Consider the following 11,482-nt stretch of genomic DNA (forward strand, 5'->3'; position numbering starts at 1 on the left):
GCTTCAGAGGCTGCCTTGTCTCGCTCTTTATTTTACAATTGGGAAAACAGAAGTCCAGAGAAGTTAAGTGGCTTGCTGTCGATCACAGAGTGAATTAGTTGGAGATCCAGGACCAGACCTGTGGTCTCTCGAGTCTGTCCGGTGCTCTTTCCCCAGGACACAGCTCCTGGAATGTCCACTTAGTGCCCTGGTTTCTCAGTATGGTGTACGCGTCATGTGTACCCAGGGATCAGGAAGGCTTTCTGTTTCATACACATATGATCTCGATGGGGCCAGATACACATTGCGTTCAATTGTTTCTCGATCGCACAGAAATTAATTGAGAACTTACTGTGAGCCTCGCCCTGAGCAAGACGCTTCTGTGTGTATCTGGATTTTTGTAGATGGGCTTTAGGTAGTGTCTCTGGCTAAATCCAGTGCTGTTTTTGATTGATTGACAAAAGAGGTTTGCAAGTTGTAAAGATCCATAGTCTTCATACTATATATTTTTGTACTGCTTCATAGTTACAAAACATTAACCTCGTTCTACCTTCCTCCAGGATCATGGCCACGTCCTCACCTACTACCTGTGCCACTTAATCCTCTGAACCCAGTGAAGGGAGGGGGAGATTGAAAATACGGCCATAAACATCACCTTGGGGCACGGGGTCTAACAGAATATCAGTAGCTTTATTTTTCCTGTGGTGCCTCAAAAACGAAAGGTGGAAAATACTCCCAAGAATTTCCCTTCAGTCTCTGCTGGTACAGAGCCTGCCGCCCGCTGAACCACAGGTTTGGTTCAGGGAAATGTAAGTTTGGTTGGTGCAGCCTCTACCTCCTGGGGTGGGCGTCAGCAGGAAGATGCCTGGGCTGCTGGATGCGACAGGTGGGCTGGCCATGTAGCAGTTGCTGCCTGATGAGTGCAGAGACCCGGGGGGACATCAGAAAACCAGCAGAGCTCAGCATACATCTCTGTAGGGGTCTGCAGAGTGGGCTTCCTCCTCCCCAGAGGCCCATCCGTAACTCCAGCAAGAGACGGTGCAGCCATGGATGGTCGGTGGGCCTTCAGACATGGGATTGGAAGGCCTGGAAGAGCTCCCATTGTGTGTTGGCCTGTCCCACCTCATTCACGTAAACCAATTCCTATAGAGCGCCTCCCATCTCTCAGGCACTCTTCTAGGTGCTGGAATACAGTGTGGAACAAAATCAGGCAGGGCTTCCCTCTGAGAACTTCCAGTATCGTGACAGGTGGAAGCCTGTTCTAGGTCTTTATTTTTAGATTTTCAAGAAAGAAGTTTCCATACAATGAGCTTTTCTTCCATCACACGCAGTCTTTCCTGTCATTTTTATCCCCGGCTGCACATTGTCAACCTTTTGCTCACATCTTTTCCTTTTCCCCCAGAGAAGCAGCATCCTGAAGCTGTAATGAGCATGGCGGGTGGGAGCCTGTCCTAGACAGAGCCCTGGGTAAGCAGACGTTCCCTCCTCCCTCCCTTTTCGGTGCTCCAGCAACTCCTAGGTACCCCTTTTTCTCCACTCCCAGGTGCTCAGGGTCCCTTTTACAATAAAGTAAGGCAGCCTGCATCCTCCCAGTGGGCACCCCTAAGTGCGCCATGTCCTCCTTGGGGGCCTATGAGCCCTGGATGTCTGAAAAGCTCCAGGAAGAAAGCTAGCTCATTAGGTCACAGTGATGTATCGGTAGAAAGGACAGATATCCAATTGAATCTCCCAAGAGGGATGGCCTTTAAAAGGAGAAGACATATTAGGCAAATAAACCTCTAAATGATGGAACTTCAGGCACAGAGGAGTAGGGTAAGGATGTTTAGGCAGCCTGGTGAGATTTGGGGGAAGAGCGCCCCTCGCTCCCACTCTGCACCTGGGTTTAGTTTGCCCTGCCTCTCAGGCTTACACAGACTGGGCTCATTTTGCCCTGTGACTGGGTTTTTCATACAAGTGCTGTGTTTGCATCTACCTAGGTGCACGTATGTCTGTGTCTGCTTGTCAGGTCACTGTTTACCTTAGGTGCATCTGTGTAACGAATCGTGGCCCCATCGGCCCTTTTGAAGAACATCGTTGTTCAAAGAACCTGAGGTGATGCTCTGCTCACATGTCCCCATCATCCAACCCCAGGGGGTCACACTCGTCTTTTCCCACCACTGCGTTCACACGGGCAGAAGAGACGAGATACTGCACATAGACTATCCATGGGCTGCAATTAGGAAAGGAAATAGGGTTCATTTTCTTGACACTATCTTTCACCAGTTAAAAGTGGTAACAATTGTCTGTGGGACTCTGGAGAAATTATGAAGTGTTAATTAGTAGAAGCCCTATGTATTTAAAATATACGGCATATTTAAATAATTATTAAATTAAACCTACTTTGCAGAGTTGAGAAACCATCTGGTCCAAAAAAATCTGAGGAGTTGAATTTTGCCGCATATATTAAGAGAGGTGTTTAAATGCTTCTGGAAATGGTCATTTTGTGTCACTTTTAATCCCTTAGATATGGAAACTGAGGCACAAGAAGCAGGAGGTGACCTGGCTGTGGTTACCTCCTGGGCTATTCTAATTGATGTGTTTCCATCTCCCACAGTGGAGGCTGAAAGCACTCCTCATGTCCAGAGGGTGTGTTTAGAATGTGAACGAATTACCACTGTGGTTGTATCTTAGAAGTCACATATTTCACACTTGATCCCAATGACTCGTGACTCTTTGGGCTTGAAAGTGAAAAGCAAGCACCCCCTGCCATATTCTGCAGAGACGAGGAGGACAGAGCCTGGAGACCCAGTCCAGTCACAGACAACTAAGTAGTAGTGTGTCTTTCTTTGGACACATCCCACCCTCTTGGGCTCAGTTTTCTCATAGGTTTAAAGACGTGGGAGGGGAGGGTTGGGCTGTGTATCAGTCAGGGTCTAACAAGGAAAATAGGAACTTCTTCAGGTATCTCGACAGAGGGAATTGAATGCAGGACAGTTACACAAGTAATGGAGGAGCTGAAACAGATAGGGTATGAGAGGGTAGCCCCAAGGTTAGTCTCAGTGAGATGTTCCTTCTTCCTCGAAGCTGGAGGGAGAAGGGGAGGAGGGGGTGTCATCCCAGCCCAGGGGCCAGGGCCACTCTGTGGAAGCTGGAACGTGGGGCCTCTGGGGCAAGAGCTGGGGCCATGGAGGGGATGCTGCTGGAGGCAGAGAATGAGGGAGGAAATACTCTGGCATCTTCCCCCCACAAATCTTGGGTCAGTGCCTCCTACTGCCCCCAACCCAGCAGGAAGCCAGATGACGTGGAGCCTGCAGGCGTCGTCAGGGAAGGCTGAGAAATGGTTAGGCTGGGAGCAGTCCAGGCCAAGCTGCTGTTGAAGTCCCTGTTAACTCTGACGTTCAACGAGAGAGAGAAGCTCAGTGTGTCCTCAAGGGTGTGCCGATGGGAAAATCAGGCCAATAAGGCCACACTGGTCTTTAATGAGACTCCCCATCCCAGCATCAGAAACAAACCTTCTCAAGGTACACCTGCCTTGTTCTGTGCTGGGCTTGCCTTTATGGGGGAAAACGTGGCAAGACTTCAGGGAAGGTGTTTGTGGGTGTGGGGAGGAGGGGTAGGTACAAGAGGGGGAACGGAAGAGAAAGAGGAGACAGAAAAGGGTTCATACCTGTGGGTGGAGAGCTGAACCCAAAGGCAAAGGGGTCAAAGGGCCTCACCCATGACCAGTGATGGTCACCGTCTGTGCAAAACGATGCTTCCCATCATAAAATAATTCACAACAGGGCAGTGTCCACATCAGGCTTTTCTAGAATGTTTAACGGATTTTCACACAAGGCACCGTTTTCATGGGGTGTCTTCAATCAGTACCTGTCAGACTGGATTGGCTGGACATCTCCTTGCCTAAGGTGTTCTCTTCCTGAAGAAGGGAAGTGGTGTTAGCTTTGTCCTCAGCTCGGGACAAACCGCTCACACAGATGTCAGCTGCAGTGGAGTTTGAGGTGCTAACAGTCCTCCATCTCTGGGCTTCAGGCTCTTTACCTGTGAAGTGAGGGGTTCTCCCAGCCCTGCACTTGGGACCTACCCCAGTCCCTGGCAGACAGGGGCAGGAAATGGTCCTTCCGCCAGGCTGGGAATAGGACACTCACACAGCCATGTCCCAGGAGGTCTGAACCGAGAGCACGGCTGTGGCTCAAGGGCGGACTAAGTAACTGGAAGCCCTTTGTAATAACTCCAGGTTTTGCATCTCCTGTGAAACGGGGAGTGTGCAGAGCACGGCAACGCTTCCCATGAATCCACGCTTCTCTGCCCGCTGCCCTCAGGCCTCACGCGCTCTCCTCTCCGGCTTCCTTGAAGGGCTTAACTCTCGTTCTCTCCCCACTTCCCTTCCTGTCCATTCTGCATTACGAAGTCCAAGGAACCGAGGAGGTGAGGCAGGCTCTTGACAGTCAGGGAGGAAGGCCCGTGGTGGGGGAAGAGCTGGGGACACTCATGCGTTAGTCATTTTTGTCCTGACATATACAGAGATGAGCAATAGCTGGAAAAGATGCCAGTTTGGTGACAAATGAGAGGTCCTGGAGCTGAGAAGAGGGAGAGAATAGAAGGACCTTGACCAGGGGAAGAGGAGAGGTCTGGCCTGAGCCAGGCTGCAGAGGCAGGGATGCATGTGCTGTGTTGGGGTGGAGAGGGAGGGCCTGTCTGTTGGTCTGGGCTGGGCCTTTCATGTAGTAGGAGCGGGAAGATGGCACCTCAGTGCCAACCTGAGGAGCTTGAAAGCCTGTCCAGAAAGAAATGGCATGGTGGGCTTCCCTGGTGGCACAGTGGTTGAGAGTCCATGAGTGGTGAGCCATGGCCGCTGAGCCTGCGCGTCCGGAGCCTGTGCTCCACAATGGGAGAGGCCACAACAGTGAGAGGCCCGCGTACCGCAAAAAAAAAAAAAAACGAAATAGCATGGTGCCACCCCCCTGCCCCCAGCCCACAGCAGGTGCTGGAAATCAATCCCCACGTTCTTTCCCACTGAAGGTAGAGGAGGACTCAAGCTCTCCTAGGGCGGTGCTGCTGGTACATGGGAGCTGGTACATGGCATAAAGCCTGGGTACCATCTGGCTACAGACAAGAAGACATGGATGGTTTTTGTGAAGCATTTTAGACATATAACCATGGGTGTGGATTGGATTGAAGGAGCAATTGCTGGAGAAAGAGATGAGTGGGGAAATGAATGTAGGGAGATTTCAGGCCAAGGGACATCTGTATCTTCTTCTGCCTATTCTTACATTGGACTTGGTGGACCAGCCTTTTTTGTTTTCAGTTTTAAACGTAGGCTCTTTTATGGGGTAAAGCTCCTCCACTCCCACCGTCATCTGGGGCATCCGTGCAGCCGCCTTTCCTCTCTTGTCTATCAAGCTGAGCTTCTAGGTACTCAGTCGTGGAAGAGCTCAGGCTATGTTAGAGGCACACTCTTGCCTTCTTTTTGGACCAGGTGCTTTTCACTCCATAAAAATATTATAGCAAAAGTACTGATGTAGGGACTTCCCTGGTGGTCCAGTGACAAAGAATCCGCCTTCCAATGCAGGGGACGCGGGTTCGATCCCTGGTCGGGGAACTAATATCCCACGTGCCACGGGGCAACTAAGCCCGCGCGCCACCACTACTGAGCTAGCGCGCCTCAACAAGAGAGCCTGTGTGCCGCCAACTACAGAGTCCGTGCGCTCTGGAGCCCGCACACCACAGCTGGAGAGAGAAAACCCTTATGCCACAGCTAGAGAGGAGCCCGTGTGCCACAACGAAGAGCCCGCACGCCACAACGAAAGATACCGCATGCCTCAACGAAGATCCCGCATGCCGCAACTAAGATGCGACACAGCCAAAGAAATAAAGAAAATAATTAAACATTAAAAAAAAAAGTACTGATGTAGAAGTCTCCATCAAGTTCATTGAAATTAGAGAACTGGGATTCTGTCATCAAAGTTTCCATTCTCCCAGGAATTGTTCTGGGCCCTTCGTAAGCCAAAGATAATCTGGTGTTTTGTTTTGTTTTTTTTTCTGTCCAAAAAGATGAAACCACTTCTTGGTTGACCCTCTTAGAGAGTGATGAACTGGAGCAGTCAGAAGCCATTAGCACTGGCCCAGTGAGCTGCTATTCAATTCAGAAGCATCGGCTAAGCCCAGGGAGACGTATCATCAGAGGTCAACGACTTGCATCCTGCAGCTGAAAGCTGGGCTCCTTCGCTGCCACACGGTGGCCCTGCATGGTGGCTCGCTGCATCTACAAATTCTGAACTTTTGGTCTTAGGGGTCCCCTTTGCCATCGTTGTGCTGCTGATGACAGTAGGCTCTTATACCCTTGCTGCTCAAAGCATGGTCTGTGGACCAGCGGTACCAGCCTCACCCAGGAGCTTTTGAGAAATGCACAATCTCAGGCCTCACTCCGGACCCGCTGATCGAATCAGCGTCTGCAGGTCAGCAAGATCCTCAGGCGATGTGTGTGTATTTTAGGGTCGGAGAAGCCTGAAACAGCTGGGGAGGCCACAAGTGTGAAATCAAGGTGTCGGCAGGGCTGAACTCCCGCCAGAGCTCTAAGGGAGAATATTTTCTTTCCCCTTCCAGCTTCTGGTGGCTCCTGGTCTTCCTTGCCTTGTGGCTGCATCATTCAGATCTCTGCATCCATCTTCATGTGGCTTGTAAGGACAGTTGTGATGGGACTCAGGGCCCCCCAGGATAACTCAGGATGATTTCATCTTGAGATTCTTAATTTAATTACATCAGTAAAGATCCATTTTCCAAATCAGGTCCCATTCTCAGGTTCTAGGAGTTGAGACATGGACCTATTTTTTGAGGGGAGGGGCCACTGTTCAACCCACTGCAGACCCCTCTGGAACATTCCCGGGCAGATGCTTCCAGCCCCTTGCCATAGCTCACCCTCTGCAGCTAGTCCAGCCTGGCGTACCGATTTAGCCGTACTGCTGAACACTGCCAAATAGTACCAGCATTACTGACGCCTTTTCTACGACATGTTGCCCTACATGTTTCACATGGACGAATCCATTGGATTGCAACACCCCCTCAGGGCTGCTACTGTAATTACCACCCCCACTTTACGGATGAGGAAACCGAAGCTTGGAGTAGTTCAGGAACTCGCCTAAGTTCTCACAGCTAGTAGAGTTGAACTTGGCCTACAAACCAGGCAGCCTGCCTCAGAATCTGTGCTCTTTACCATATGCTTCACCATTCAGAAGCATTATTAGATGCTTCAGAAATTATGGAAGGTTCAAGAGGTGGAGGAGAGAGATGGCACCAGGACTCTTTGGCCCACTGCCCAGGGAGGCTGGGCACAAAGAAGGCCCAGATCTGGTGTGGGCCCTTCTGCACCCACCACACAGTGCCTGGAGATCGGGGGACCCCCACTTGTTGGAGCCTGGAGGATGGAGCACATCTTACTCAGCAGCGAGTGACTGACACAGTGCCTCCCATCTGTGTCAAAGGACCACATGCATAGCCATGGCCGGGGACACTGCTCGGGGCAGGGATTGTTGGGGACTCTCTCTGTGGACCTGCCCAGGATGGATGCTCAGCTCTCTAGAGGGCACGGAGCTGAGTCCTACAACCCCAAGATGGGGCTCCAAGTCAAGGAGAGCCAGAAGCAACATCTAAGAGTCCAGGAGGGGCCAGAACCACAGGGGAGATGTTACCAGGCCACCTCCTGGTGTGCCTGGGTGAGCAGCCCAGGGAGCGTACAACCGGGCTTGAGCTCTGAAGGCCCACGTGCACGGTGTGTGTTTGTGGGGGGCACGAGGGGGCAGAGGCAAATGTGCCCTGGACAGGTGCATGGTTTCATTAGGATGCTGGCAGCTGAGCCAAGTTCTGAATCCCTCATGAAAAGGCCACCCAGAAATGCAGGTGAGACATTCTCATGAGAGCGGTACTGCTATGGCCGCCACTTAGAAATGAAGCACACAGTGCCCAAGGTCACACAGCTGCTCAGTCCCTCACCCCACAGCGCAGCATGGGCTCTGGAATGTCAGGCTTACGGCAGGGCAGTGCCCCGGGCATAGCGGGCACTTAAAAAAATATATATGTATATATGGATTCCACCCCAAAACCTTTTTCATTTAACACTGTATAGGTACATGTTTCCAGGAGACAGCCTGCATGGCTAAGTGCCTTGTGGGTGTTTATCATTAAAGAAGGTACTTAGATGAGTATTTAATATGGTTTCATCACTTGGCACTTTTGATCTGCCTCCTGCCTTGGGCTCACACATGCCACTTGTTTACTAACCAGCATGTGAAACCTCGTTTAATTTGTTTTAACTACCCTTGCTTTGAATGCGGAGAGTGGGATCTCCCCTTGCATTCATCCCCTTTATACCCTTCATGATTTCCTGTCTTGGCTTGCAGTCTTTTGCCACCTTCATTTTTCCCAGACTGAGAGACTCACCCCTTTCTCTTGAGTTCCAAGCTTGACTGCTAAGAATCTCCAGAAGCCCTTCCCAAGGCACAAGCATGGTGATGACTGGATACAGCCTTTTGTACCTACAATAAATGTCGGGTTGAGAGGGTCAGAGAATTAGCTGGAAAAGCCCACACCCAGTCCAGGCATTCTCAGCATTGGCGCAAGCAGCCTCACAGCCAGCGGTGGAAGCTCTAGACTACCTGCTCAGATGGAAAAGTGGAGCCCACCATTTAAAAATGCATGATCAGCCCCAAATCTACCTGTGTCTTTAGTACAGAAATTCAGCAGCAGACATAACCTGTCTAATTTTATTAAGCTCAGTTTCACAGATTCTTTGACATTCCCTTGAGAACATTTGATGGGGCAGTCAGCCCAGACGTACGCTTGATGGCAAGATGGAATCCAGACTGTGATTTAAAGATTCAATTGTTACACTGTCATGGACCACACGAGGACTGATTGAATAGTAGCACATAACATTTATTGAGCACTTATTATCTACCAGACCCTGTACAGAGCCTGTCCTTACATAAATTGCCTCATATGATCCTCTGAGGAGGTACTGTTCCTGTCTCCATTGTACAGATGAAGAAACTGAGGTTTAGAGAAACTAAGTAAGAGTTGGAAAGGTGCAGAGCTGGGATTTGATCCTGGGCCCTTAATGCTCTCCAGAGCCTGGATCTTAGCGACGATGTTGCGTGATAGAGCCAACTCCCTGGGCTCTTAATGTAATGAGATAGCTTTGGACTCCTTTTGAGTAATTTACCATCCCATCCCATCCCCACTCCCTGTAATAGCTCTTAATTTTCTCTCTGCTTGCCTTAAATCTCTCTACTCCCAACATTGGGAAAATGCAGGGCAGATCCCAAAGGCAGATCTGGGAGGGTTCTTGGAGTGAGGATATCGGGGATTGGTCCAGCACTTACTATGTGCTAGTCCTTCTGGAGAACACTTCCAGCCATGGATGTTTTCATTGGCTCAGTGACTCAGAAATCCAGGTAGTGGATCTATTTCCATTTTGTCTCATCTGGATGTCTTTTAAGTTTGGCCTTCTCATCCTAGTCTGGTTCTGCCTGATGACATTATGGTCCTGTTTCACAGAGGAGAAAGATGCCTCCTCGGCAGAACACGGATGTATACTGTTTGGGGGCCGGGCATATCAGTCCGCCTTGCTCTGTAGATCTTGGGACAGCGTCCCTGGCAGAAGCAGGATTGATAGCCAACAAACCTCATCTGCCGAGGATATGGTTCATTCTATTAGACAGAGAGGACACAGCATCCAATAGCTGTTCCCTGGACTTCTTGGCTGGAGGTGGAGTTGGGGGCAAGAGTAGTCCTGCCACATGAAGGACAAATGCTCTCAGGTTAGGGCCCAAAGCAGAATCAACTGTTTTGTGTTTGAATTTGACCAAGGTGAAACTTTTCAAAATATGGCTCCATGGGTTTTTGGGTACAGGCTTTCCTGAAGGCAAAAGGTAGATGAGACGACCGCTTAAAAGTACCTGTGATTGGATTCTAGGACAGCCTGAGGTGTGGAACAGTGAATCAGAGGACGTGTCAGTTCAATTAGACGGGCTTTTTGATGATCTTTCATCCACATAGTGTGCAAGTTTGGCTGACCTCCTCACTGAAAGGACTGAGTATTTGAAGGCTGAGCCCAGCCATCCTGCTGGTTCAGGATCGTCTCTGCATCACCAGGGTTTCCTGAATCCCCCTTTCTTTCATTTCACTGAACGCATGAGGTCCGCATGGTTTTGTGACTGGTGGCAGAGATACCTGGCAAGTGTGTTAAAGCTCATGCTGGTGCATCAAGGTTGAGACCTCCCTGGAACCCCGTGGTTCACGAGCCTGTACTGGAGCACTGTCCCCCACCCCCGGTGTTGTAATGATCTATGTATGTATCGCTCGGTAATGCGATGATTCCCAATAGCTCTGTGATCCTGATCAAGTCACTCCATTTCCTGAGCCTCAGTTTCCTCACCTGAAAACCAGGATGATGGGCCCTTCACCGCAGCACTGATGAGAAGGGCTGGGCACGGCTCCAGTACTTATTTGGGTTTAATAGCCCCAATTTTTTGGATTGAATAATGTCTTCCTTCTTAGACCTGCAGCAGTCAGGGGGTTAAAGGATTCTTCCAGCCAAGGGGGTTTCTGGAGATGGACAGAGGGAGACTCTCTCCTTCCTCCTTTGCCCTTTCTTCTTTGAAACAATTTTCATCCTAAGTGGTCACAGCAGTTAATGCCTTATGCAGAACTGTGGAAAATTCAGAAGAAGCTGATGATAAGCTCCAGCCGTAATCCCACCACCCAGGGGCATGAGTTTACTCTTTATCTGAACAGACCAGGCAGGGTGTGGTCCGGTCCCTTGTTCAACGGTCTCCATTTACTCTGCAAAGTAACAGCAGCCGGGCCTTGGCCAGCTCCTCCCTCACTTCTGGAAGTTTCACTCAGGGATCGGTGAGTTTGGGCTCTGACTTTAAGTCTCGGGCTTGAAGCAAATGACGTGCTGTCCTTGTCTGGAGCTGACCTGTGGGGCTCGGGGCCTGGGGCTTTAGAGGCTGGCACCACCCAGGGGGTGGCCATGCCCATGGCAGCAGTGGGAGCATCTGCGGAAGGACCACTTGCCATGTCTTTCTGCTTCGGGCTTGGGGTGCGTGTGATACAGACTGTCGGCTCCTGTCTGGACACCTCCCACTGAAGTGGCAGGAGACGGGCACTCGGCTCTGTTGTGGGCTCACGGGGCTGAAACAGACTTTAACCAAAAGTCAGACAACTTGAGCATCCTCTTCGAGACCTTCTGTTCCTTTTATAGCTACAAGGAACGACCCGCAGAAAAGTGATTTCATACTCCACTGGTGACATATACGTGGTCTTCAGTAGGACAGGGAAGAAAATGACCTGTGACAGGGAGCGTCTTTCATGATTTGTGATCCCCGGCTGCTCTCCTAGGAGGGTGAATCCCAGCAGAGTCTTTGCTGAGTAGTCTCAAGAGTGTGAGGGTGCAAACTGGAGATGCCCAGAGGGAGTTCCAGGGCTCCCCTGAGCGGGGAGCTGAGGGTCCTGGGGTGGGGGGGTG

The 11,482-nt window shown here is 50.5% G+C and overlaps 1 protein-coding gene across 1 annotated transcript in view; it reads left to right on the forward strand.

Moving 5' to 3' along the window:
- Positions 1 to 10,806: 10,806 nt before the first annotated feature.
- The window catches only part of ADD2 (adducin 2), a 48,557-nt gene continuing 47,881 nt past the window's right edge, over positions 10,807 to 11,482 (forward strand). Inside the window, exon 1 of the mRNA XM_024756396.1 lies at positions 10,807 to 10,863. The gene's annotated coding sequence lies outside the window, so the exon portion shown is untranslated. The remainder of the gene's footprint in view (positions 10,864 to 11,482) is intronic.

Source organism: Neophocaena asiaeorientalis, unplaced genomic scaffold (genome assembly GCF_003031525.2).
Source record: "Neophocaena asiaeorientalis asiaeorientalis breed wild unplaced genomic scaffold, Neophocaena_asiaeorientalis_V1.1 scaffold303, whole genome shotgun sequence".
NCBI lineage: Eukaryota > Metazoa > Chordata > Mammalia > Artiodactyla > Phocoenidae > Neophocaena > Neophocaena asiaeorientalis.